We start from the raw sequence: 942 nt of genomic DNA on the forward strand, positions 1-942 counted from the left end.
CTACACCCCCTCCCTATCTCCGTCACCCCTCCAGCCCCCTACACCCCTTCCCTATCTCCGTCACCTCCTCCAACCCCCTACACACCCTCCCAATCTCTGTCACCCCCTCCCGTTCCTACAACTCTACACACTTTCTGCCTTTCTCTGATTACAGTTCCCCAGACGTTCCCCTTCGACTCCCACTGCTCCACCACTGACGCTCCTGCCTCTATGTTCCTGGGGGCGCGGGCTCTGAAGGAGCCCTCAGGCCCTCTCCTCTCTCTCTCTCGCTGTCCTACAAGGCACTCCTTATAACCCACTGCTCTGACCAAGTTATTGGGTCGTACCATTCCCTGACACTCCCTGGCAGTGGTTGGTAGTGGCGCCCTGCTCTCGAACAACCCTGCAAAAGTCTGCAGGGCAGTATAGCCATCATGCGGTTGCTACGCAAATGCAGACTCCCATTGAGGCTGTCTGTCCCTGCCACCTCCCCTCCCATGATCTGTCATCCCACCACCACCACGCCCCCCCACCATCAGCCTCGACCGTCCCTTTTTCACATCACCGGAGCATGGGCAAGTCAAGGAGCGCGGAGAGGCCATTCAGCCCATCAGGACAGTTCCGTCATTCAGCGTGATGGCAGCTGACCTCACTGGGCTCTGCCTCTTGGCCGACTGAGCCCTCACACACCTCAGCTGCCCTGCCCTTGACCCCTGCTCCCGCCAGTCTCTGCTCGACAGAGGCCTGGCACGCTGGCTGTATTCCCCGCCCGTCCAGGAGGCCCTGCCCAAGCCTGATCCCGATGCCCCCACTGAATGGCCTCCTCCTGTTGCTGTGTAACAGGCTCGAGGAGGGGGCTGAATGGCCTCCTCCTGTTCCCAGTGTGACAGGCTCGAGGAGGGGAGGGGCTGAATGGCCTCCTCCTGCTGTTCCCTGTGTGACAGGCTCAAGGAGGAGAGAGAG

General features: G+C 60.8%; 1 protein-coding gene across 1 annotated transcript in view; it reads right to left on the reverse strand.

The window, feature by feature from the left end:
- Positions 1 to 942, reverse strand: part of LOC109926643 (low-density lipoprotein receptor-related protein 1-like) — a 25534-nt gene that overhangs the window by 15588 nt on the left and 9004 nt on the right. The window lies entirely within an intron of this gene.

This window comes from Rhincodon typus, unplaced genomic scaffold (assembly GCF_021869965.1).
Source record: "Rhincodon typus isolate 14 unplaced genomic scaffold, sRhiTyp1.1 hic_rhity00000069, whole genome shotgun sequence".
Taxonomy (NCBI): Eukaryota; Metazoa; Chordata; class Chondrichthyes; order Orectolobiformes; family Rhincodontidae; genus Rhincodon; species Rhincodon typus.